This window comes from Hyperolius riggenbachi, chromosome 2 (assembly GCF_040937935.1).
Source record: "Hyperolius riggenbachi isolate aHypRig1 chromosome 2, aHypRig1.pri, whole genome shotgun sequence".
In the NCBI taxonomy this organism is placed as follows: Eukaryota; Metazoa; Chordata; class Amphibia; order Anura; family Hyperoliidae; genus Hyperolius; species Hyperolius riggenbachi.
Genome location: NC_090647.1, coordinates 175,660,118 through 175,687,749, shown reverse-complemented (window position 1 = coordinate 175,687,749; position 27,632 = coordinate 175,660,118). Strand labels below are relative to the sequence as shown.

General features: G+C 44.4%; 1 protein-coding gene across 1 annotated transcript in view; it reads left to right on the top strand.

Moving 5' to 3' along the window:
• Window positions 1-27,632, top strand: part of LOC137544899 (protocadherin-9-like) — a 1,465,400-nt gene that overhangs the window by 323,504 nt on the left and 1,114,264 nt on the right. The gene's annotated exons all lie outside the window — the stretch shown is intronic.

Below are 27,632 nucleotides of genomic sequence, written 5' to 3'. Positions count from 1 at the left end.
CCGCATCCCCCTTGTCCCACAGGGCTGGTACCTGCTGCACCTGTAGGATGAGGTCTTCTGATGTGTAGGGCCTCACCCCCTCGCTATCAGACAGATCCTGCTCCATATTGCTGCCAAAGAGCTCCAGCATGAAGTCACTGCTGCTCCACTCTGTGAACGCTGGTGCCATGTGGTCCCCATCCAAAATGGCCACCATACCATAGAGTCTGCATAGGAAGTGTGGTACAACATCCGGTTTTTATAGCCAGTGTGTTGTGCGCTCTCCGGTTCTCATTGGTTTACATTGGCCGGATGCAACATTCCGGCTCCGGTCCGGATACGTCAGCCGGACCAGCCGGACCAAAAAATAGCGCATGTTGGAACGGACGCCGGAGTCCGGATCCGGTCCGGCTCCGGTCCGGACGAAACGGACGCATGTGAACGGTCGCATAGACTTTCATTGCTATGCCGTGCGTCCGTTTCGTCCGGTCCGCATGCGGTCCGGCTCCGGCACGGCTCCGGCACGGCGATTCCGGATAGCAACCGCTAATGTGAACCGGGCCTTAGGTTTACTTTAATGTTCACTGACACTACTCTCATTTTCATCATTGTATATCCTTGACAGTTTCAAGGCTACTTAGCTTGCAGGGCAAGGGTGTAAAAATCGACACACTACATGTGGTTATGCAGTAGCCACTGGAGCCACCCAGTATAAAGTAGCCATTAGAACAGGTAGGCCCCAGTATAGGTAGCCAAATGTAGCCCTCAGTATTAGGTAGTAAGAGGCACCTCCTAAATTATTCTAAACAATTATTTTTAAATAATTTTTTTTTCATGAGCTGTCTGTTCAGGAGCACACTTGGAGCAATGCATGCTGTAAATGTAAACAGAGTTAGTTATCTCTGGTAACTAATGCTAGTTTGCACTTTTGGGTTTACCAGGTAGAAGTTTATACCTATCTGCTACAACTCATTGTTACACTAACTGTGGTATCCACTCTGCCGACATATATTACAAAGATATGCGATCCTAGAAATGCCCTCCCTGGCTTTATGATGTCAATTTTTTTTTAAATTTTGCAGAATCACGTTATTACACCTTTTACCACTAACCTTAAAATGACTCTGAGTGATGTGGCCTCTCAAATGCATCCTCCCCAACCTACACCCCCCCCCCCTTTCCAAAATAAATAAATAAGTAAATATCACATCTTGAATCTATGTCATAGGTGGGCAAGTAAGTATACAGAATGACCCAAAATTATTTTTCTGCTTAAGACAGCTGTCCCAAGAGGCCAGGAGAACCCTCATCTACATACGTATTTAGCAAAGTTTCCTATTCTTTGGATTGCTCCTGATGGTGGATATGTCCTGAGTATTGCCACTGATCAGATATGGAGTTGGGAGTCCTACTAGCTAAGAACTTTAGTGGTGATTGAGCGATAAATGATGGAGAAGACATCTATTAAAAAAAAGAGACCATTACATATGACATAATTGGGCCCCAGATGAGTTTGGAGTTCAGTTGAAACACTCACATTGACTGCATTATTTGTCAGGGGGCCAATAATACTTTTTTTTCCCAGTGTTATGTTAATTTTGACTTTTTTTATTTTGTTAATAAACTTTTTTTTATGTTTTTAGTGAGCTTTAGAAACAAAAATTGAAAGCAAATGAGGAACCTTCAATGACCCCTAAGCTATGGGGTGGCCACCTGAGTCCTCTTTTTATTCAAATAAATATTTTATTTTATAATAAAAACAACAACAAAAACATTTATAATTATTATTACTGTTATGTAGATAAACACCACATGTAGACACTGATAATAGATCACGTAGATAGACAAATGTAAATGCTTCTCCAAAACAGCCAGCATAAAACAATCTTATCTGATATATGCTTCCAACTGGAACTGATTAAATCATAACCGGCAAGAGATGATTTGAAGGTCTTTTGGGGGTCTCTCTAGCTTGTGAATGTGTAAAAAAAGGACATAAATAACATGGTATGCACTCACAAGCATCACATTCATTTAAAAGAGTCCTATGCTTGAGTGAATATACAGTACAATTATTAATATATGAATCAATATCTACACCCACTCTCCATCATTCCTTTCTCCAATGTCTATCTTACACTAGTTAAGAGGGAAAAAAAAACTGATTTGTTGTTGTCCATCCGTCTTCACTCTTTCAGGGTATTTTGTATAAGCTGTCAATGGAAATTAATTGGGGTGGCAATAGGAAAGACTCCCAATTATTATTATTAAGTATTTATATAGCGCCGACATATTACGCAGCGCTGTACAGTGTATATATATATATCTTGTCACTAACTGTCCCTCAAAGGAGCTCACAATCTAATCCCTACCATTGCCATATGTCTATATTATGTAGTGTAAGTACTGTAGTCTAGGGCCAATTTTTTAGGGGGAGCCAATTAACTTATCTGTATGTTTTTGGAATGTGGGAGGAAACCGGAGTGCCCGGAGGAAACCCACGCAGACACGGAGAGAACATACAAACCCTTTGCAGATAGTGCCCTGGCTGGGATTTGAACCAGGGACCCAGCTCTGCAAGGCGAGAGAGCTAACCACTACGCCACCGTGCTGCCCAATACGCCCAATACTCCCAATACACGTACATGTATTGATTTTGCTGTGAATGGCTTAAAAATGAGTTAAAAAACAAAAACAAAACAAACAAAACGACATAAAAAGGTTGATGCAAGTGAAGCAGCTTGAGCAGAAAGTACAGCTTGATTTGCTGATGTGAAATCTCTGTGAGGTCAGACGAACACGCGGAGGTGATGTCATCTCGTTAATGTTGTGCATACCATTCCGCATAAACGTAAACAATGAAATATCTGTCAGCTGCAAAAAAATCAACATCTCTCCCGCCGAGGAAAATAATAATGAAATAGCCGTTGAAGCGCCCATCTGAAGGTGAAGGCACACGTCTTTGATGCTAAAAGCTACATTTTTTTCCATCGTATTACAGGGAAGACAGTAATTTTAACACAGAGATTTTGAGAAGCTGATTTGCTGACTAAAAAGCTTTGCTCCATTTATTTTTGCTGAAAGTAATGTGTCAAAAGGCCTTGCTAGAGTCTTTTAGGTAGATCCGAGTCTGGTACATTTAAAAGCACAGACTGAAATATAGGTCAGGGAAGGGGTCTGCTATAATTGGATTGAAAATGTAATATTACCCAAAGAAAGAATTGCCAAGATATATTCCTCCATATTGCCTTGTTATCAAGCTTATTTATTCTCTAAACTTCTATTTGTAGAGTGTGTACAGTACTATGTAAATGGGAGACACTGTGGGGCCATTTATTAAAGGAGAAATGCAATGAAGTTGCACTGTGATCTACCCAAACAACCAGCCGTGTGCAACTGGAATAAAGAAAAAGTGGGAGATTAGGAGTAAGCAGAAAATACGAATGTATACAAATCTCATCACTGAGGAAATGGAAGCTGTAGGCAGGAAATCAAAGCTGCTACCACCAAGCTGATAAGTTACTGTGAGATATTCTAATGCCTCTTTTCCTGGGGCCCACTAGAGATCGAAAAACACTTTAACCACTTAATGACCAACGTCAGCCGATAGGTGGACGCAGGTCGCAGTGGTGTCTCCGTGAACAGCCTGCGAGCTTCCGATCGCAGCTCGCAGGCTAAATGTAAACACGCGGGGATGAAATCCTTGCTGTTTACATCATACGGCGCTGCTTCGAAGCAGCGCTGTAAAGGAAATCGGCGATCCCCGGCCTCTGATTGGCCGGGGATCGCCGCCATCTGATAGGCTGAAGCCTATCAGAGGCGGCGCAGGACGGATCCTCTGCCGCCCATAGGAAGGAGGGGAGGGAGGGAAGGGGAAGGAGGTGGAAAATCGCTGAAGAGGGGGGCTTTGAGGAGTCCCCCTCGCTGAACGAAAATAGCTGGCAGGGATCAGACCTCCCCAGCAGGACATCCCCTTAGTGGGGAAAAAAGGGGGGGAAGTCTGGTCGCCCTGGCTGCTTGCTGATCTGTGCTGTGGGCTGGAGAGCACACTCAGCACAGATCTGCGCAAATAAGCCCGGTCCTTAAAGAGACTCTGTAACAATTTTTTCAGCCTTAGTTCTTCTATCCTATGAGTTCCTATGCCTGTTCTAATGTGCTGGGGCTTACTGCAGCTCTTCCTAATTACACTGTCTCTGTAATAAATCAATGTATCTTTCCTCTGTCCTGTTTGTCGGGCTAAGGCTTTGATTGTGTGGAATGTGCAGGGCTGCTTGTGATTGGTAGAAGCGATACACACCCTCTGCAGGCCCCCTGCATACTCACACACTATGCTTAGCTGAGCCTATTAGAAGCTGGTTAGTTTGTTTGTAAACATTGCCTAAAACTGTTAATTACAAGCCAGGATTGCAGCAGAGAGTGGCAGAAACAGCACAGAGGGGCACAGGAGAAAATAAGGAATAGAATGGTATGCTTTTTAGTGTAAGAATATTAGAGTACAGATTCTCTTTAAGTGGTTAAAAAATGCTGGCATTTTTTAGAGCGATTTTGCTACTAAAACCAGAGAGATTTGCAGAATGATTTCAGGGAATGTGATTTTGGCTCTTGAATTCGCTGTACTGCTGTATTGCTCCAAAAATGCTTCAGTTGCAGTGAAATTACTGCCATAGGCTTTCACTAGCCTATAAGCCTAGTGCTTTTGGAATCACCAGTGATTCCTAGAAAGCACAAATTGCTGATGAAACAGATTAAGGAAGCCCTAGGTCTTGAACTACATCCACACACTAGATTAAATTTATCCAAGGTGGGCAATAATGACCATTTGTGTTGAAAATCTAGCATATGTACAGTGGCCCCCAATCCCGCTCTTTATGTTAGTTAGTGATCTGTCTGATGGATTGACTTTGCTGAGCACTGGCTAAAACACTTTTCTCCGCACTCACCATATACACTCTCTGCTGTTCTATAAGTGCCGTTCCATAGGCCCTTCTACATCCTGTAGCAGCAGAATGTGTCGCTAGCCCACAGGCTAGCAACACATTTGCAAAAATTTGGTCCAGCTCTGTCACCTGACAGATAGAGGCATGGCCCCTGCTGGGTGACAATCCTTGTACTGTACATGTACAGTATGATGCTTTAGCAGCTTCATATTGGTAGACACCGCCTCTATTTCCTAGATAATGACAGCTTATATATATACTGAATTCTCTGCTTATACCTGCTCTTCACTGAAGATGGAGACAATTTGTAATTTGGGTTTTTTTCCCGTGTTTTAGTCAAAACACATTTTCAGCAAAAATCAAAAAACATTAAAATCTGTCATGAAAGTGAACAGCGAAAGACCTCACCGTATGCTAATTTCCAGGTTATATATCACAGGGCAGGTGACAGACATCTGTTTCAAAAACACAAAAGGGGGTTTTAATAAAAACAACTTTAGAAGCCTGGCAATGCTGTTTAATCAATCAGCTTGTTTTATATACAGATTTAGCCAATGCCCTTCAAATATACTTTAACCCATTACGCACTACATTAACTGTTCCGGCCGGCGCGAGTCCCCTCATCCACCGCTGTCTTCTTCTCCGCCTGGTCCCGGCATCTTCTTCGCATCAGCTCCCAGCTGGCATCTTCTCCCATTGGCATCCGCGTATAACTTTCTGTCACTCCAGTGACAGCGGAAGTCCAAATAGAGCACCCTCTATTTGTACTTCCGCTATCACTGCAGTGACACAGGAAGTTATACACTGATGTCATGATGCGGAAGGTGATGGGAGAAGATGCCAGCTGGGAGGTGACAGCGGTGACAGCGGGGAATCGCGCCGGTGGAGCAGGTAATGTATCTCCACTGTATTGCGTCGGTCGTCGGGCATTCGAACGCCGCTATCGACACACTCCCGACCCGCTCCCAACCCAAGAAAAATATTTCGCACGGATCGACGGGAGTCGACAGGAACGATGGATTTCGGCCGGAAATCCATCATTCTGTCAGCGGTGTCTGCGGCGATTTCACGGCCGTTTCGATCACTGTGATCGAAACGGCCATATTTCGGCGGGGAAATCGTTAGGTGTATGGGCCCCTTTAGAAAAGAGTTGTGTTTCAGTTTAATGATACTTAGACCATAAGCTCATTTGGACAAGGTCGCCTTTACCGTATTGTTGAAAATTGCCTTGTCATCATTGGAGCACAGCATCTTTCCATGTACATTAGATCAATGTACTATCTGTATTTCTGTATTACTGTAATTGTACTATACTATCTTTATTCATTGTAGTTGTGTAATTGTAACTAGAGTTTGGCTGTTATACTGCAATTGTAAAGATACATGGAATATGGTGGTACTAATATAATGTCATTAATGAAAATAATAAAATAGCCTTTCTTATTAGTCCTGTAGAGCTTTATGGGGGTGGAAGTGGGTATGTCCAAGACTAACAGGATGCTGCCATTTTGGGACCAGCAGGAAGAGAAAGTGAGCAGTCATATGCTCAATGGGTAAATACGGGTAATCATGTTTATCGTTTGTATACAAGTGATGTCCACAGAAGGTTCACTCAATAGCTTTTATTTTTTAGCTCTGCTATAAAGTGTACTTGAGGCAACATAACATGATAAGATAAAGATGTGTATGTACAGTACAAAACATAATAATAACCATAACCAGGCTGATTTACTTGTTTTATTTTGCTGCCTGAAAGTTTATCTTTAGGCATGGAAGTGACAGCATCTGTCTTGTCGGTACCTTGTCCTGAATATATGGTAGTAAACATCACTGATAAGGAAATGAAATCCATAAAAGTTTTCCTGGCAGAAGAAAACTTCTGAGAGCAGGAGGAGATAGAAAAAAAGTCAAAAGTTCATGTATTTTCATTGAGGTACACTTGATAGGCTGCTACTGTGCTGAAAACAAAGCATTCAATCTAATTTGTAAATGTTTTAATATCAAATAAAACCATGGGATATCTAAAAATAAGTCAATTTTAGGAGTAGGAGGATACATACAATTGTTTATATCAACGGTTTATTTTCACCTTGGGTTCACTTTAAAATAATAAAGTAATGCTGCATTAAGTTTTACAAATAGAATGTCTTTGGCTTGTGGATACTACTGTTTTTAACACAGCCACGTAAAAGCAGACCTCCAAATGTGTTAAAAGATAGTTAGGTGATGGCATTGTTGGTAACCATTGTAGCATGCTTCCAGGACATGACATTTTAGCACAGCTATCCATTAAAGTGTGGATGGCTCTGTTATTCTAGTCTGCTGCTTTGGGTGAGGTGCCCATACACTCGTCAGATTGGCAGCAGACAGATAAGAAATGCATCTGATGATCTATCTGATGCGTTTTTAGAACATTTTTTACCAGGATAGAATTCCAATAGATTTCAGTTTGAAATCTGTTGAAATTCGATCTGATGGCATTTTTTTGCCATCAGATTTCCATTAAGGCCAATGCAAACTGATAAGCAATCTCATCAGATCGACCTAAATTTTCCACCCTGCTAGTTCGATGGAAATCCATCGAAATCGATCGAAATCGGCCGTCGATCGGTCGATTGGCCAACCGATTTGCGATCGATCGATCGATCGATCGATCGCGATCGATCGGTCGGCCAGAAAATCGGCTGAGTGTATGGGCTGCTTAATTCTTTGTTCCTAGAGGTCATCCAGGTGACTTATCCCTTTTGAATCTAGTGTTTTCAACTCAATTACCTCTGTACAATATATCCCGGGATGACTGATAAAGAAAAAGCAGCTGTCATTATACCTGTGTACCCAAACATAATGGCCTGCTGCGTTAGTTTATCTCTTTAGTATAAGTGCAAGGTCATACATTCTAAATGGAATTTTCGCTATCACAACTCTTTAACAGTAGCCTACCAGTAATTTAACCCATCACAAGAATTGTAAACTCCTGCAGGTATAAGTGGGCTTTTGTATCAAGTTCACAGAATGTGACAAACAAAAAAAAAGCTTTCAGACATAAGAAACATTAATGATCATTACCTTCTGTCTACGATGGAACCCAGTGATGAATGAACGTAATTATTTCACTCTTCCATCAGCTTGCACAAGCCAAAAGATATGTATTTTTTGTATGATCCTCCAGATAGAAATTTCCAAAATAGAAAAAGGTGTGTTTGATTTATTTATTTTTATATATAGTTATGATCTGATACAGTAATATTACCTAAGATTATCAGTGAATGTATGCTCTTTAGATTTATTAAAAATCAGAGCATGAGTCCTGCCTTCCCCCAGAAAACCAATCTTAAAGAGAATCTGTATTGTTAAAATCGCTCAAAAGTAAACATACCAGTGCGTTAGGGGACATCTCCTATTACCCTCTGTCACAATTTCGCCGCTCCTCGCCGCATTAAAAGTGGTTAAAAACAGTTTTAAAAGTTTGTTTGTAAACAAACAAAATGGCCACCAAAACAGGGAGTAGGTTGATGTACAGCATGTCCACACATAGAAAATACATCCATACACAAGCAGGCTGTATACAGCATTCCTTTTGAATCTCAAGAGATCATTTGTGTGTTTCTTTCCCCCATGCACTGAAGTTTCAGGCTGCTCTTTTCTTCTTGCAAACAGCTTTGCCCTTGTTTGTAATTCCTCAGTATGTGAAAGCCCAGCCAGCTCAGAGGGCGATTTATCCAGCTGATTAGAGCAGCTTCTCTCTTCTCTCTTATCTAAATAACACACAGGCAGTGTGCATAGAGGGGCCAGAAAGGGTGAGTTCATAGCAGAACCACAACACTGAAGAACTTGGCAGCCTTCCAGACACAGGCCGACAAGTCTGACAGGGGAAAGATACATTGATTTATTACAGAGACTGTCATAGTAGAAAGTGCTGCAGTAAGCCAGAACACATTAGAATAGCTTTTGGAACATGTAGGATGATAAAAAACAGGATGCAATTTTTGTTACGGAGTCTCTTTAAAGAGTATCTAAACTGACATGTGACATGCAGTAAACACGGGTGTATATAGTAGTTATCTTAGGGATAAGCCACACTACTGCTAAAATTTGAAAAGAGTTCTACTTAGTTTACCTTGGCAATTGGCATACGAAGGGCAGATTTCATAATATAAACAAACATGTTTGGCCTCAACATGTTTGTTTATATTAAGAATAATGCAATAGATGTGGACTGTATCTACTGCATTCTTTAGGGAGGCCCAAGTGATGGGGGAGCGTGTGATTGTCACCTCTCACAGTGATTTGCATAGCAGTGACTTCACTGACATGGTGTACCTGGTGTTGGGAAGCCATTGAGCACTGAGTCCCATTATATCAGTACTTGTGATTGCCGATTTCCTCCATAATGTGATATCATTGGCTGAAGACTTGTTGCCTTTACAGATTTTCATACCTCCCACCTTTTTGAGATAAGAAAAAGGGACAGTTTTAGAAATACACCTAACCACGCCCCCACCATGCCCCTTGTCACTGATACCAAAAAAAATTCAGAGGCAAATGACAAAGTTTTAAAATTCAGTCCATACTCATCCTCTCTATCACCATTAGTTTTCCTTCATTTTAAAGGGGTTCTCCAGGGTGGGTTGAAAATAAAATCTGACACATACCTGAAGCTTCTATCAGACCCCTGTAGCTGTAATGTCCCGCGCCGTCCTCCTCTGATCCGCCGTTCCCTGCTCGCGTCCTCAGGCAATTATTCGTCTAACAAGACAAATAATGCGCGTTTTCGCTTGCGTCATTGGAAGCTTATTGTGCAGACGCAGTTCGAAGTTATCTTGTACTGCACCTGCACAGTAAGCTTCCGATGACGCATGCAGGAGCAAGCATGCATGCGTCACGGCTGCGCAGTCACAGTTGGATGGGCTGCCGAGCTACACCGAGGCGGGCAGCAGGGAACAGAGGATCGGAGGAGGACGGTGCGGGACAATACAGCTACAGGGGGCTGATAGAAGCCCCAGGTAAGTGTTAGATTTTATTTTCAAACCCTCCCCCTGGAGAACCCCTTTAACATTTAAAGATAAGAAATATATCAATTTAAATAATTGCAATAATTCAGCTATAAGTGATCATTTGTGGTTACCCACGATGCACCACTACTGAATATGCACATTATCTCTCTTCGCCCCTGTAAGCCAGGCAAGCATCCAGAACCGCTAGTGTATAGCAAGCCTATAGATTTAAATATTACACAGCCACATCAACCTCACATGTAGACAGCCCATTTTGGACTTGTGATCCTCATCAGTACATGGCAGGGATTGATATGGCTGTATGGGATAGGGCTTGGACCAGAACAACAGAGTAACCAAGCAATATTTAAAGCTATAGGCTTGCTATACACCAGCGGTTCAGGATGCTTGCCTGACTTACAGGGGCGAAAAGATAATTTGCATATTCAGTAGTGGTGCATTGTGGGTAACCACAAATGTTCATTTGTAGCTGAATTATTGCAAGTTTCCTCTGAAAAAGGGACAGTTGGGAGCTATGGAGTGTACCTTGCCTGAGAGAGAAATGCAGCAGCCCATCTGTACCATTGTTTGATCTGCTTGCTTACTGTAGCACACCTTACTAGGGGTTTGTACACTTATTTCAGCCATTTCATTTTGGGATTGATCCTGGAGTACTGATTGGTTGTGGAATTGAGGTTTCGTTTTTGGAGGGCAGCAGCCTTTATACCTATTTTACAGAAAGTATTGCATTGGCATGACCTACTGTAGCATGGAAAAGCATAGGCTACACGTTAATATTTGGATATGGTGTGGGAGGGAGTTTAAGGAGGAAAAAGTAGACAAAAAAATATAAATGGCCTATGTTAGGATGCTGACCTTGAATTGGATATGGCGAGCTAGTCAAAAGGATTTACGTAAAAGCCTGGCAGCAGAAATGAATTAGATGATGGAAGTGAATCTGGCAGCAGTATTCTGAATTAATTAAGGTGCAGATAGATCAGATAACAGGAGGTCAGAAAGGAGGAAGTTGTTCCAGTGTTCCAGTGTAATAAGGAAATAAATTACAATTCACGATGAAGGCAAACTGGATCAATTCTTACAATATGTTTCAGGTATTTGCTCCGGGATGCTCTGGCACCTTATTTGTCACCAAGCAGCACAAGTTGTTAAATCACAAAAGTTATAAAATGTTCTCAGCAGTCCATACAATAAAAGTAAAATATAAGATCACTGCATAACCACTTTTTATGTGCAGAAGGACAAAGGAGATGCAGATATATGTATTTGGTGATTGGATTAGGAAAAGTATATAGTGTCAATTTTCGTAAAATGAAAATCTCCGTAATAAAATCACTTCTACCTCCTTTATACCGTTGACTTGCTCTGAATTGGATAAGGAAGACAGTACATCAGCAATTACACCCATAATCCTTTCTACATTTAACATTGTTCTAGCTTTTATAGTGCAAGGGAAATAAGGTATTTAATTTCTACTATTTGAAGTACAATGGTAACCACACCGACCACACAATACTATATCTGTCATGGAGATATTTCACTCGATAATAAAAAATAGGAAAAGTACAGAAATGTTATATTAACTCTGTAATGAAACAGTAGTGCTATTCCTAGCGAGTATTTCTGAATGAGCAACTGGTGGTAGCTTAACTTTTTAAACAACTTTTTTTCTGCATAGGTCTGACTGTTTCACTAAAAATACAGCAGCCATGGATCAAGCCAAAGGTGGGCTCCATCAGTCCTTAATGGTGTGATTTTGACAAATAATCTCTTACAATAACTTTCAACCAAAAGTGTTTGACACCCAGACAATTCAAACTGAGCATGCATTTACTAACATCTCTTGCTTTTTAACCTCAAGATAAATTGGGCCTGATTCGAAAATTGCCAGTAAATTTGACATGTGCCCACAGGGCACATTGGTTTTACCAGTGTTTATGCAAGCAATGTAATGTGTGTTGCGCACATAGTGCAATTTGCTTAGGAGAACTCATGGAGAAGCATGTGATCAATTTGATAAGCTGATAGGTTTCTAAGGTTCTGATTTGCTAGTGATGATCATGCGTTAAACCAGGAAGTCATTAAAGCAAATCCGAACCTTACAAATCTATCAGCTGATCAAGCTGATCACATGCTTCTCAATGAGTTCTCCTAAGCATTGCCATCACACTGCCATGAAACCAAAGATCACAAGAGATTACAAGTGATCTTACTATTTGGCCTTTTATTTATTTATATTTATTTTTTGCGTAGCTAGGATTTGCAAGTGCAACCTTAATATCATATCAGAGTACAATGATGGCTGCTGAAACATTAGTGAACTGACATTTGTGTGACTGTACTTGCATGTATGCACTAGCAGTGTGAATATTTTTGATAAATCCATCTCAGCAGCATGTGGGTGACTCCTCCCAACTGTTCTCTGGACTGTGGGCACAGGTCCTGCAGGCTGCATCTAAAATAATAGTTTGATAGTATATACAGTATCAATGTTCTTATGAATAATTGTTTTCTTGTGGTTTATTGCATGGGCAACAGCTCTGTATAAAGCTATGTTCACACACTATACAAAAGTAATTGCAAATGTCAAACAAACTACTGGTATATTTTGCTCAATCCAACAGGTGGATGAACTGTTGGGCAGATATCTAGCAGACAGCCTGGTGTGTACCAGGGGGTAACAATAGTGGATGCTGCCCCTGCACCTGCTGGAGGCCTAGGGCCCCTCTGGGGCCTGCTCAAGGCCATTTTGAGGCCATTTTTGGGGGGCAGTAGCCATCAAAGCATGAGGGGAGAGCATTGCACATCAGCAGGGAGGGGGGACAGTCCCCTCCCCCCACCTTGGGCTCTCCTCTCAGCACTCCCCCTCCAGCATCTATCACTGGCAGCGGCGGCAGCAGCAACACATACCTCCTTCCACCGCAGAGGTCTCTGATCTCTAAGTGCTTCACACTAGTTCCTGTTTAAACAGGAAGTAGCACAAAGCACTTAGAGATCAGAACCTCCAGGCGGTGGATGGAGGTAAGTGTCCTGCCTGCCACTTCTGCTGCCAGTGATAGATGCTGGAGGGGAAGCGCTAAGAGGAGAGCCCGAGGTGAAGGAGGGCGGGGACTTTCCCCCCTCCATGCTGATGTGCAATGCTCTCCCCTCATGCTGCGACCCCTCCTGCCCCTCCAAAACGGCCCTGAGTGGTCACTGAGGAGGGTGAGAGCATCCAAATTCTTGCATAGGGGCTCGGTGACTTCTAGTTACGCTCCTGGTGTGTACAATGGCGTACAAATGAAATTGTTTTACAGCATGTACGCATGTCGAGTGAAATGTCACTTCTGCTTGAGAGCAGTTTTTAAATTACAGTCATTTGGAATATCTGTATGTGGAGAACGTCCTTTGAAAGACCATTTGTTTCTTTTTGTCAAGCTAATGTCGCTTGAATGACATTGCTCATTTGTTTGTGCTGACTTTTATCTATTGTGTTTATGGACCTTTAGAATGGACCATAGGGGATGGCATGGAAGAGTCTTATCTGGTGATCTTTCTGAGGAAATAACTGCCAAGTTGGCTTGAAAGAAGAGTTGATGTAAAACTAAAATAACTAGTAAACTACTTGTTAGCAATTATTTTATTTTTTTTCAACCACCTGCACATCTGAAGAGACACATTTTCATGCTGTGGGGGATTTTTACACACAGTGCACCTAACTATATAGAATAGCGAGGAGTACTTAATGAATCTCCTGCTAATCATAATTACGGTGAGATTTCCCGCTGTGAAGAATTTTATGCAGTGCTATATTGTAGACCTTAAGAATTCCTCTGTACTTAAATTTAGATTTGCCTTTCACAAGTTGCAGCCTATATATTAGATAATATGCATACTTAACCCTTACTACTGATCCATCCAATGTGTATTTCTAAATAGATAGATAGATGGATAGATAGATAGATAGATAGATAGATAGATGGATGGATGGATGGATGGATGAATAGATAGATAGATAGACACAGATAGTCAGGTAGATAGCAACAGATGGCTGAGTTTCCACTGCCTATGCCTATTCCAGGGCAGTGGTAGACAAAACCACAGTGGGCCCCTGTGTAGAACATAATCTTCCTCAGACCCAGACTCAGAAGCTACACATTACCACAGCTCAATCACAAAAGTCATCGATGCAGTCGCGCCTCTTACCAATGTCTGCACTCATTGTGTCACTCGCTTACCCTGGCTGACAAAAGCTACTTAACAGTTGCAAAGATGTTCTAGAGCAGCTGAACGGCGTTCGAGAAAAAAACAACACAAATGAGGACTTCATTTCATTAAAAAAAAAAAAAAGCCTTGAACAACATTAGAAATGCTCTCTCTTCTGCAAAACAGTCATTTTGTTCTTCTCTCATATCCTCTCAACCCCTAAAGGAATACTGTAGGGGGGTTGAACTTACTTATTGGGCTTCTAATGGTCCCCCGCAGACATCCTGTGCCCACGCAGCCAATCACCGATGCTCCGGCCCCGCCTCCGATTCACTTTTGGAATTCCAGACTTTAAAGTCTGAAATGAAAACCACTGTTGCCATGTCCTCACTCCCGCAGATGTCACCAGGAGCGTACTGTGCAGGCCCAGTATGGTCTGTGCCTGCGCAGTACGCTCCTGGTGACATCAGCGGGCGCCAGTACACAGCACAGGTGCAGTGGTTTTCAGACTTCAAAGTCTGAAATTCCAGAAGTGAACCAGAGGCGGGAGCATCAGTGAGTGGCTGTGCAGGAACAGGATGTCTGCGGGGGACCATTAGAAGTAAGTTCAACTAATTTTCCCCCGATCCCCCTACAGTATTTCTTTAATCGCCAAAGCGCTTCTACAGTACTATTATTTCCCCCACCCTTCTACTTCCTCATGCCAATCAGCTGAAGAATTTGCAACATACTTTACTAATACAATTGATAAAAGCTGTAGTGTTTTTTTTTCCATACTGCCCTCTAATTCCATTCACACCTCACTTCTTGACTGCTCTCTGTCCACTTTCTCTCCACTCTCTGAACACTCTCTCTCCTTTCTAAAATCTCCAATTCTAATCTTACCATGTGTAGATCCAATTTCCTCTTGCTGTCTCTGTCCACTGCTCTACCTGGTATTATAATAAATGTTAATAACATGCCTATAACTTCAGTTCCGAAAGCACTGTGCTTAGGGTTAATATTTATTTTATCCCTCACATTCACTCCCTAATCAGCTCCTGTGTTATCTCCAACTCAAAAACATATTTCGTAGGGATGGGACGAATCCACAATTTCTTCGAATCCGAATCTAAAAAGGTTCTCGAATATCTCGAACCTTTCGAATCCCGAATCTAACGAATCCTGCACATAAAAATTGTGCGATCCGTGGTATAGTTGCCCGCAGTATAGGTACCCAGGCATAGGTAGTGAGGTAAAGGTGCCTTCAGTATAGCTAGCTAGGTATGGGTGCCTTCAATATTGGTAGCTTTCAGTATAGGTAGCAAGGTATAAGGGCCTTCAGTATAGGTAGCAGGGTTTATGGGCCTTCAGTATAGGTAGCAGGGTATATGGGCCTTCAGTATAGGTAGCAGGGTATATGGGCCTTCAGTATAGGTAGCAGGGTATATGGGCCTTCAGTATAGGTAGCAGGGTATATGGGCCTTCAGTATAGGTAGCAGGGTATATGGGCCTTCAGTATAGGTAGCGGGGTATATGGGCCTTCAGTATAGGTAGCAGGGTATATGGGCCTTCAGTATAGGTAGCAGGGTATATGGGCCTTCAGTATAGGTAGCAGGGTATATGGGCCTTCAGTATAGGTAGCAGGGTATATGGGCCTTCAGTATAGGTAGCAGAGTATATGGGCCTTCAGTATAGGTAGCAGGGTACATGTGCCTTCAGTATCGGTAGCAAGGTATAGGGGCCTTCAGTATAGATAGCACAGTACATGTGCTTTCAGTATTGGTAGGTAACTAGGTATAGGGGCCTTCAGTATAGGTAGCAGGGTATATGTGCCTTCAGTATAGGTAGCAGGGTATATGTGCCTTCAGTATAGGTAGGTAGCTAGGTATAGGGGCCTTCAGTATAGGTAGTAAGGTACATGTGCCTTCAGTGTAGGTAGGTAAAGGGACCTTCAGTATAGGTAGCAGGGTATAGGGCCTTAAGTATAGGTAAGTATGTAGGTAGGCAGGTATAGGTGCCTTTAGGTAGGTAGGTACGTATAAGGGGCCTGTAGGTAGGTAGGTAGGTAGGTATTGAGGCCTGTAGGTAGGTATAGTGGCCTGTAGGTAGGTATAGGGGCCTTTAGGTAGGTAGGTAGGTATAGGGGCCTTTAGGTAGGTAGGTAGGTACGTATAGGGGGCCTTTAGGTAGGTATAGGGGGCCTTTAGGTAGGTGGGTATAGCGGCCTGTAGGTAGGTAGGTAGGTAGGTAGGTATAGCAGCCTGTAGGTAGGTAAGGATAGTGGCCGGTAGGTAGGTAGGTATAGTGGCCTGTAGGTAGGTAGGTAGGTATAGCAGCCTGTAGGTAGGTAGGTAGGTAGGTAGGTATAGCAGCCTGTAGGTAGGTAAGGATAGTGGCCGGTAGGTAGGTAGATAGGTAGGTATAGTGGCCTGTAGGTAGGTATAGTTGCCTGTAGGTAGGTATAGTGTCCGGTAGGTAGGTAGGTATAGGTGCCTTTAGGTAGGTAGGTATGTATAGGGGGCCTGTAGGTAGGTGGGTAGGTAGGTAGGTAGGTATTGAGGCCTGTAGGTAGGTATAGTGGCCTGTAGGTAGGTAGGTATAGTGGCCATTAGGTAGGTAGGTAGGTAGGTATAGGGGCCTTTAGGTAGGTAGGTAGGTATAGGGGCCTTTAGGTAGGTATAGGGGCCTTTAGGTAGGTATAGGGGCCTTTAGGTAGGCAGGTAGGTGCGTATAGGGGGCCTTTAGGTAGGTATAGGGGCCTGTAGGTAGGTAGGTATAGCGGCCTGTAGGTAGGTAGGGATAGTGGTAGGTAGGTAGGTAGGTAGATAGAACCCCCCTCCCCCGCCAACCCCCCCACGGCCCCCTCCATCCCCCGTGCCTCCTCCGCTCACCCCTGCATAATCTACTCACCTTTCCCGTGGAGCGCAGAGCGGCAGACCTCTTCGTTACTTCCCTGTTCCCTCTAGTGGCCGGACCGGCTCTTACTAATGACGTCATTGTAAGAGCCGGTCACTAGGGGGAACCAGGAAGTCGGCGAGAGGTCTGCCGCTCTGCGCTCCGCTATGGATAGGTGAGTGGATGCGGGCAGGGGGGGCGAGCGGAGGAGGCGCGGGGGGGTCGGAGGAGGTCGGAGGAGGACGAGTGCGAGCGGCGGATGCGCGGCGATGCGGCGTCGGGATTCGGCGGATTCGTATAGTGGAAAATGGCGTCGGGATTCGAATCCACGAATCTCGAATATTTCCTAATATTCGAGGGATTCGTGGATTCGCCGGATTCGTCGTCCCACCCCTAATATTTCGTATCTGACCTTTTCTCACTCAGGACACAACTCAAATGTTATTACATGCTCTTATAATATCTTGTCTGGACTATTGTAACATTCTGCTTTTTTGGACTACCAGCCAACAGACTGGCACCACTCGAATCGTGGCTGCTCATCTCATTCCTCTTCCTTTACACTCTTCCTCTGCTGCTCTTCTCTGTTAAACTCTTCATTGGCTACCAATTAACCAGAGGATCAAGTTCAAACTCTTAACTCTGACTTAAAAAGCTCTCCTCAATCTCTCTCCTTTGTACATCTCCTCACTAGTTTCCAAAATACCAACCCGGTTGCAATCTCAGATATGCACATGACCTTTTTTTGTCCTCCTCTAGAATCACCTCCTCGTCTTTACGTATACAAGATTTTGCATTGGCTTCGCCCCTCCTCTGGAATCCCCTGCCAGGCTGCCACTTCACATCCAGCACTCTCCAACTTCAAACGTGCCCTCAAAACTCACCTTCTCTGCCAAGCATATGCTCTAATTTAGGCCAGTTCCCTTTTTGAATTCTGGCCAAGGTGTACTCATACTAGATATCCTAAACCATACTGTCTCTAGGTATGAATATTATATACTACCCTACCTCTTGTGCCCCACCACCACCGCCATTCCTTTAGATTGTAAGCTTGCGAGGGCATGGCTCTCTAACCCATTTATGTCTTGGAATTTGTTGCACATTTATTCATATTACTTTTGTCACTGTAATTACCAATTATGTATTTTGTACCATTTTTGTATTTTGTACCAATTTTGTATTTCTTATATTGGTGTATACCATTGTCTGCATTATTTTCTACTCAATGTTTGTTTCTTACTTTGAACAACACCACGAAATATGTTGGCGATCTATAAATCAATCATAGTCCAGATGCTACAGAGGCTTCCTTGATCCTCATCGGTCCCTCCGCTGATCCCTGGGACCCTTTTCTTCTTTGCAGCTGCACTCTATGTATGAGAGTGGCCACACTGCGCAGGCGGCAGAATGATTTTTTTTTTTACATAGAAGTATGAAGACACTCATGCAAGGAAGAAAAAGCACTAGTGGCTCCGTGCTATTGTGCAGGCACAGTACATTCCACCTGCGCAGTGCAGCTGGGTTTTTACATAGAGGGAGAGTGCGGCTGAGCAATATTCAACATTAATGTCAAATATTTTCAGGAGGTCCCAGCACAGGATTGAAGGGGCATTAGAAGATCTGGGAAGCCTCTAGACCATCCAAAAGGTTCCCTCTTCTGAGGTAAGTATCTATTTTACTTTTTTATTATTCACTTCAGGTAACCTTTCACTCCTCACCTGCTCTAAAAAAAATGCTGACTGTTATAAAAATTCTAAGTGGAGCATGCGTGGAGTGTCAGCATGTAGAGCATCACAGTCAGCAACAGTCAGAGTTTTGCATGCTTTAACATGTTACATGCTCTATCCTGCTCAAGAAATGGGAAAGGGAAAGGAGAGAATCTAATTACAATAATATAACTGATGCAAATCAGAGCACTTCACCGCAGCAATTTATTATATGACAGGTAGTCCCCGGTAAACGAATGAGATGGGGATTGTAGGTACTTTCTTAATCTGAATCTTTATAAATCGAAACACTGTGCTACCCCTGTCTCCTGAACCTTTTCTACAACCCCTATGCCTTTAGCTTCTTTCCTCTGTCATCACTGTTCCCCCGTGCTTTAAATATCCCCCCCTGTGTCACCTCTGACCCCCCAGCCCACTGTGTCGCCACTGTCCACTTTGCTCTCAGTGCACTGCAGCAAAATGTCATTTAAAAAAACATTTTTTTTAATAATTTTCTCCAAAACGAATTGGGCTTTTTGAAAAAAATAAATAAAAAAAGCCTTGTTCCCACAGAATCAAATTTAACAATTTTGGGTCATTCACCGGGCTGGATTTACCATACGGCACTGTATGCATGTGCCTACAGGCACCTGATGATGGAAAGGCGGCTCACTCCCCTCCTAGAGCACCTCCCTCCCTCCCTATGCAGAGTCCTGATGAGAGTGTAAATGAGAGGTTATTTAACCAGCTCTCAGCATTCTAATGACAAGTCCGGAGCACCTCTTGCCACCTAATACTGAGATTCCTCTAGCTACCTTCTTGGGACACCTCTAGATACTTAATATTGAGGGTACTTCTGACTACCTGATATTAAGGAGCACTTGTAGCGACTTATGATGGGCAAGGGAAGTAAGGGAGAAGTGACAGCTGGGACAGCCAGCACACTTGCAGTTGCAATTCAGTGGGGGTTTGTAGGCTCAGGGAGGGCAAAGTCTAAGATGCCAGGACATCTGTGCCTATAAGCTCCTGTAAGGTAAATCCGGGCCTGCTCGTTCGTATTGGCGGGTTATTCGTAAGTCAGGGACTACCTGTGCTTCATGGTGATTTTTTTTGATTTTTTTTTCTATTTCATTACTTTGCTGGCTTAACCATATTTCTATTTCAGCATTTTTGTGTTTGTGTGTGTATCAAAAAACCCCTTTTTAAACTCGGTGTATCCTCTTAGGCTAGGTTTGCAACACTGAATGTTATCCTCTTATAACATCACATACAGTCAGCTTCACTGTCACTGATAATGCACGTGTTACAATGCCGTACGTCGGTATACTGCAACGCACCCGACGCATTGTGAATGTCGCATAGATGGTGCAATGCAGGGAAGCAGGAAATTTGGGTGCATGAGGCAAGTGGACTAAAAGGTTGCTGTCATTCACTCCCATAATAAATATTGTTGACGGGCGCCAAACAGGAAAAAAGGAGATTATTAACATTTTCAAACTGCACTCTAGAGGTGTACCGAACGGTTCGCCGGTGAACGGTTCCAGGCGAACATTGGGGGTTCGCGTTCGCCTGCGCCAGGCGAACTTTTCCGGAAGTTCGATTCGCCCCATAATGCACTATGAGGGTTAACTTTGACCCTTTGCATCACAGTCAGCAGGCACATTGTAGCCATTCAGGCTACAGTAAGCCCTGGAGCCCCACCCCCCCTTATATAAGGCAGCCTCCGACGGCCATTACAGTCACTCGTGTGCCTGCTAGAGAGAGGAAAGGGACAGCTGCTGCAGACTTTTTCTCTTATGGACAGATTAGTTAGGTTCTAGGCTGCTTTGCTTGTTCCTGACTGATTAATATTGCTTTTAAAGCACCCAGCAACAGCTCTTTTCAGAGCTCAACCTGTACATTTTTTTTTCTGACACTTTTGTTGCATGCACAGCCTTGCTAATTGATAGTGTGTGTGCCACTGCCAGCAGCCCAGCACATTCAGTGACTGACTGCCTGTGTGTGTGACAGGGAGCTGCACATTGTACTACCCAGTACTGCATATACCCCAGTACCTGTTGTGTTTACTTAACCCACCTCATCACTGCATATACCTAGCTTTGTGTTGAGTGAACCCAGCTCACTGCATCTAACTACCCAGTACCTGTTGTGTTTACTTAACCCACCTCATCACTGCATATACCTAGCGCTGTGTTGAGTGAACCCAGCTCACTGCATCTAAGTCTAACTACCTGTTGTGTTGAGTGAGAACCCACCTCACTGCATCTTAAGTACCTTTACTGTATACTGTTCAGTGAACCCAGCTCACTGCATCTAACTACCCAGTACCTGTTGTGTTTACTTAACCCACATCATCACTGCATATACCTAGCGTTGTGTTGAGTGAACCCAGCTCACTGCATCTAACTACCTGTTGTGTTGAGTGTGAACCCACCTGGCCACCTCACTGCATCTAACTACCTGTTGTGTTGAGTGAGAACCCACCTCACTGCATCTTAAGTACCTTTACTGTTGAGTGAACCCAGCTCACTGCATCTAACTACCTCTTGTGTTGAGTGTGAACCCACCTGGCCACCTCACTGCATCTAACTACCTGTTGTGTTGAGTGAGAACCCACCTCACTGCATCTTAAGTACCTTTACTGTTGAGTGAACCCAGCTCACTGCATCTAACTACCCAGTACAGCAACAGCTCTTTTCAGAGCTCAACCTGTACATTTTTTTTTCTGACACTTTTGTTGCATGCACAGCCTTGCTAATTGATAGTGTGTGTGCCACTGCCAGCAGCCCAGCACATTCAGTGACTGACTGCCTGTGTGTGTGACAGGGAGCTGCACATTGTACTACCCAGTACTGCATATACCCCAGTACCTGTTGTGTTTACTTAACCCACCTCATCACTGCATATACCTAGCTTTGTGTTGAGTGAACCCAGCTCACTGCATCTAACTACCCAGTACCTGTTGTGTTTACTTAACCCACCTCATCACTGCATATACCTAGCGCTGTGTTGAGTGAACCCAGCTCACTGCATCTAAGTCTAACTACCTGTTGTGTTGAGTGAGAACCCACCTCACTGCATCTTAAGTACCTTTACTGTATACTGTTCAGTGAACCCAGCTCACTGCATCTAACTACCCAGTACCTGTTGTGTTTACTTAACCCACATCATCACTGCATATACCTAGCGTTGTGTTGAGTGAACCCAGCTCACTGCATCTAACTACCTGTTGTGTTGAGTGTGAACCCACCTGGCCACCTCACTGCATCTAACTACCTGTTGTGTTGAGTGAGAACCCACCTCACTGCATCTTAAGTACCTTTACTGTTGAGTGAACCCAGCTCACTGCATCTAACTACCTCTTGTGTTGAGTGTGAACCCACCTGGCCACCTCACTGCATCTAACTACCTGTTGTGTTGAGTGAGAACCCACCTCACTGCATCTTAAGTACCTTTACTGTTGAGTGAACCCAGCTCACTGCATCTAACTACCTGTTGTGTTGAGTGTGAACCCACCTGGCCACCTCACTGCATCTAACTACCTGTTGTGCTGAGTGAGAACCCACCTCACTGCATCTTAAGTACCTTTACTGTTGAGTGAACCCAGCTCACTGCATCTAACTACCCAGTACCTGTTGTGTTTACTTAACCCACCTCATCACTGCATATACCTAGCCTTGTGTTGAGTGAACCCAGCTCACTGCATCTAACTACCTGTTGTGTTGAGTGTGAACCCACCTGGCCACCTCACTGCATCTAACTACCTGTTGTGTTGAGTGAGAACCCACCTCACTGCATCTTAAGTACCTTTACTGTTGAGTGAACCCAGCTCACTGCATCTAACTACCTGTTGTGTTGAGTGTGAACCCACCTGGCCACCTCACTGCATCTAACTACCTGTTGTGTTGAGTGAGAACCCACCTCACTGCATCTTAAGTACCTTTACTGTTGAGTGAACCCAGCTCACTGCATCTAACTACCCAGTACCTGTTGTGTTTACTTAACCCACCTCATCACTGCATATACCTAGCCTTGTGTTGAGTGAACCCAGCTCACTGCATCTAACTACCTGTTGTGTTGAGTGTGAACCCACCTGGCCACCTCACTGAATCTAACTACCTGTTGTGTTGAGTGAGAACCCACCTCACTGCATCTTAAGTACCTTTACTGTTGAGTGAACCCAGCTCACTGCATCTAACTACCTGTTGTGTTGAGTGTGAACCCACCTGGCCACCTCACTGCATCTAACTACCTGTTGTGTTGAGTGAGAACCCACCTCACTGCATCTTAAGTACCTTTACTGTTGAGTGAACCCAGCTCACTGCATCTAACTACCTGTTGTGTTGAGTGTGAACCCACCTGGCCACCTCACTGCATCTAACTACCTGTTGTGCTGAGTGAGAACCCACCTCACTGCATCTTAAGTACCTTTACTGTTGAGTGAACCCAGCTCACTGCATCTAACTACCCAGTACCTGTTGTGTTTACTTAACCCACCTCATCACTGCATATACCTAGCCTTGTGTTGAGTGAACCCAGCTCACTGCATCTAACTACCTGTTGTGTTGAGTGTGAACGCACCTGGCCACCTCACTGCATCTAACTACCTGTTGTGTTGAGTGAGAACCCACCTCACTGCATCTTAAGTACCTTTACTGTTGAGTGAACCCAGCTCACTGCATCTAACTACCTGTTGTGTTGAGTGTGAACCCACCTGGCCACCTCACTGCATCTAACTACCTGTTGTGTTGAGTGAGAACCCACCTCACTGCATCTTAAGTACCTTTACTGTTGAGTGAACCCAGCTCACTGCATCTAACTACCCAGTACCTGTTGTGTTTACTTAACCCACCTCATCACTGCATATACCTAGCCTTGTGTTGAGTGAACCCAGCTCACTGCATCTAACTACCTGTTGTGTTGAGTGTGAACCCACCTGGCCACCTAACTGCATCTAACTACCTGTTGTGTTGAGTGAGAACCCACCTCACTGCATCTTAAGTACCTTTACTGTTGAGTGAACCCAGCTCACTGCATCTAATTACCTGTTGTGTTGAGTGTGAACCCACCTGGCCACCTCACTGCATCTAACTACCTGTTGTGTTGAGTGAGAACTCACCTCACTCCATATAGCTAGCATACCCCCGAGATGGACAAAATGGACAAACCAGGTAGAGGAAGAGGTAGAGGCAGACCCAGAGGAAGGCCACCAGGCACCGGCAGGTCTGTGGCTGTGCGAGGTGGTGTTGCTGTGATTTCATGCGAACCTGCCCCAAAATACAGTGCTCAGAAGAAGGCACGTGCCATCACTTCCCAAAATCGTAAGGAGGTGATTGAGTATTTAACACAGAACACCTCATCTCCCGCAGCCACCAGCGCTACAACAAGCACCACATCCGCTGCATTTGACACTTCGCAGGAGTTATTTGGTGGTGGTGGTGAAATCACTGATTCCCAGCCACTACTGCAACAACAACAAGAAGGCGCAGGTACACCACCTCATGCGTCTGAGTTAGGTGGCGATAGTATGGACGTAACGTGTGTGGATGGGGATGATGGTGGACCACCTGAAGTTGGTGCACTTGAGGAGGTGTCTGAGGAAAGCGCAGCTGGCCAGGAGGATTATGATGACGATTATACGGATACCACATATGTTCCCGGTAGAGGAGATGACCAGGGGGACAGTTCAGAGGAGGAGTCAGAGAGGAGTAGGAGGAGACGACTCCATGATAGAAGCAGAGGGAGCTCGTCCTCAGAAACAGCTGGGGGCAGTGTCCGGTGCCATGTATCGCCAGCTATGGCCAGGGAGCACACATGCCCTTCAACGTCAGCTGCTGCTGATGCCACCGTAGCGCCATCACCCCAGGGGGGCTCAGCGGTTTGGAAATTTTTTCACGTTTGTGTCTCAGATCGGAGCAAAGCCATCTGTTGTCTCTGCCAGCAAAAATTGAGCCGTGGAAAGGCCAACTCTCACGTAGGGACAAGTGCCTTACGAAGGCACCTGGAGAGAAGGCACAAACAGCTATGGCAAGAACACCTGAGGAAAAGAAGCACCCCTTAAAAGACAAGCAGCGGAGAACAACCGTGGCAGCCGTCACAGGGGGCTTCTGCTGCTCCACATTCCCATGGTATTGTTCGTGGCTGGGGGGAGGAAGAATGGATACACTTTTAAACAATTTAAAAATACAACCATTTAAACTTTCAAACAATTTAAAAATACAACCATCTAAACTTTCAAACAATTTAAAAATACAACCATCTAAACTTTCAAACAATTTAAAAATACAACCATCTATCATTTTCAAAAAATTTAAAAAAAGGGCAAAAAAACTTGCCCTCCGTAAAACATTCTTGGCAAATGCTTTCGACTTGGTTTGTCTTCCGCTGGCTCAAGGGTCCATCTGACCACAGATGCCTGGTCTGCAAAGCACGGTCAGGGCAGCTACAGCATGGGTCTCAGCAGGCTCCCACTTCGGGCCGCAATCCAACCTTCATTCCCCGCGGTGACAATGGCAGACGTGCCCTCCATAACGGATTCCCGTTATAGGATTTAAAGTTAATTCACTTCAAATACACAGCAGGGCCTCGAAAGTCCGCCTCCTGTATTGTTATTTTGGTCACTACCTCGGGGCGGGCGTGCATGCCTACCTGCTGCCCTCCTTGGATGTGTAGTGGTAGCCATTTCTCAGGCTCCACACCGGATTCCATCCCTCATTCCCCGGCCATTACCCGGGGTCACAAATGACAGACTTGCCCGCCTCCATATGATTCTCGTGAAAGGAATGTGGTGTCATCTTTGCCCGCCATAACTGGTTCTCGTTAAAGGATTTAAAGTACATTCATTTCAAATACACAGCAGGGCCTCGAAAGTCCGCCTCCTGTATTGTTATTTTTGGTCACTACCTCGGGGCGGGCGTGCATGCCTACCTGCTGCCCTCCTTGGATGTGTAGTGGTAGCCGTTTCTCAGGCTCCACACCGGATTCCATCCCTCATTCCCCGGCCATTACCCGGGGTCACAAATGACAGACTTGCCCGCCTCCATATGATTCTCGTGAAAGGAATGTGGTGTCATCTTTGCCCGCCATAACTGGTTCTCGTTAAAGGATTTAAAGTACATTCATTTCAAATACACAGCAGGGCCTCGAAAGTCCTCCTCCTGTATTGTTATTTTTGGTCACTACCTCGGGGCGAGCGGGCGTGCATGCCTGCCCGCTGCCCTCCTTGGATGTGTAGTGGTAGCCGTTGCTCAGGCTCCACACCGGATTCAAACCTCTCATTCCCCGGCCATTACCCGGGGTCACAATGGCAGACTTGCCCGCCTCCACAGGATTCTCATTGTAGCGGTACTGAACAAGTACACAGCAAGTAGAAAATGTAAATTAAAAACAAAACGTAAGCTTTTTAACAATGCCATGGAGAGTTGAGAAGGAAGTCACACATTACCTGACATCACTGAGTGAGGAAGAGCAATCACGCCATGTTGCGCAGTAGTCCAGCATGGCCGTCACTACACAAACAGCTGTTTGCGGTGCGTTACACAGTGAGTTTGGTGTGTCAGTGTGAAGCAGTACTCTAATTACACTCCCTGTTTGATGTATACACATGCAAGATGTTTGAAAGCACGTTAGGCCTGCAAAATTTAGCATTCAATGTGATTTCTGCCCTTAAAACGCTGCTTTGCGTCACATCCAGATTTTTCACTGGGACTTTTGGCATGTATCCCACTCCGCCATGCCCCCCTCCAGGTGTTAGACCCCTTGAAACATCTTTTCCATCACTTTTGTGGCCAGCATAATTTTTTCTATTTTTCAAAGTTCAGCTCCCCATTGAAGTCTATTGCGGTTCGCAAACTTTTCCGCAAACCGAACCTTCTGCGGAAGTTCGCGAACCCGGTTCGCGAACCGAAAATCGGAGGTTCGCGACATCTCTACTGCACTCGTGATGATTTAAGTTTACAAAATGCGCCCGTGATGAATCACTTTTAGAAATACACTAAACATATGTATTGTATTTAACTAAACCATTATTTAAAATTGTATCACTTACTGTTTATAAAACATTATTATCCACATAATAACATGATCAGTAAGTAAATTGTAATATATTTTTTTATAGTCACTATTTGTAAAACTTTATTATCAACACAATCAAGCAATAACTAAGGAAGGTCTTAGGGTTAGGCACCACCAGGGGGGACTTAGGGTTAGGCAGTAGGCACCACCAGGGGGTCTTAGGGTTAGGCACCCCCAGGGGGGATTTAGGGTTAGGCACCACCAGGGGGGTCTTTGGGTTAGGCACCACCAGGGGAGATTTAGGGTTAGGCACCACCAGGAGAGATTTAGGGTTAGGCACCACCAGGGGGGTCTTAGGATTAGGCACCACCAGGGGGGGGTCTTAGGGTTAGGCACCACTAGGGGGTCTTAGGGTTAGGCATTACCAGGGGAGATTTAGGGTTAGGCACCACCAGGGTGTCTTAGGGTTAGGCAACCCAAGGGGGGTCTTAGGGTTAGGCAGGCACCACCAGGGGAGATTTAGGGTTAGGCACCACAGGGGGGGGGTCCTAGGGTTAGGCACCACAAGGGGGGGTCTTAGGGTTAGGCACCACCAAGGCAGATTTAGGGTTAGGCACCACAGGGGGGGGGGTCTTAGGGTTAGGCACCACAAGGGGGGTCTTAGGGTTAGGCACCACCAACGGGGATTTAAGGTTAGGCACCACCAGGGGGTCTTAGGGCTAGGCCCCAGGGGTATCTAAGGGTTTGGGATAGGTAGAGTGAGGGTTCTGTGTGAGAGTAGGGTTAGGTTTAGTTGTAGTAAAATGTTAGTAATATTTAGTAATGTTTTACTACAGTTATTACGAACATACTTATATATATATTTTCATTGCTATAAACACATTTTTTTTTATTTTATTACATGAAGAAATGATAAATGAAGG